The sequence below is a fragment of the Phaethon lepturus genome, unplaced genomic scaffold (assembly GCF_000687285.1).
Source record: "Phaethon lepturus isolate BGI_N335 unplaced genomic scaffold, ASM68728v1 scaffold6349, whole genome shotgun sequence".
Lineage (NCBI taxonomy): Eukaryota > Metazoa > Chordata > Aves > Phaethontiformes > Phaethontidae > Phaethon > Phaethon lepturus.
The window spans coordinates 46,679-47,089 of record NW_010565416.1 but is presented as its reverse complement, the minus strand read 5'-3'; the positions used below and the strand labels follow the sequence as shown (position 1 = coordinate 47,089).

At 39.2% G+C, this 411-nt stretch overlaps 1 protein-coding gene across 1 annotated transcript in view; it reads left to right on the top strand.

Moving 5' to 3' along the window:
* Positions 1-411, top strand: part of GATB (glutamyl-tRNA(Gln) amidotransferase, subunit B) — a gene marked incomplete at its 5' end in the record, with an annotated part of 41,506 nt that overhangs the window by 26,233 nt on the left and 14,862 nt on the right. The gene's annotated exons all lie outside the window — the stretch shown is intronic.

Genomic DNA, 411 nt, shown 5'->3' with positions numbered 1-411 from the left:
CTGACAAATCCCTGTCTGCAAGTGCCTGCTCTTGTTTTTGGGTCTGGTACAAGGCTGGGCACATTGTCAGTATTTAACAAATTAACAAACGTGTTTTCCTGACTGCAGAAGCAAAACACAAAGTTTAAATCTTTCGGCTTCACATGCCTCAGTTGATCTGGCTTCCACATTATTTTGAAAAAAAGCAGACTTATTTGTAGGTTAATACACAAAACAGCTGTACAACATCAACTTGGACCTCACAATGCAATTTACCAGGGGTGGGTTCAAAAGAGGTGATGAGAAGGAAGAGGATGTGGTAAATATGGGTATAAATAAGGAAGTGACAGCAAAGTCTCATAACTTCCAGAATTATTCTAAAGGACTTTAAGCATCTTAAATACAAGCTGCATCATCTCTGTTTGCCAGTGA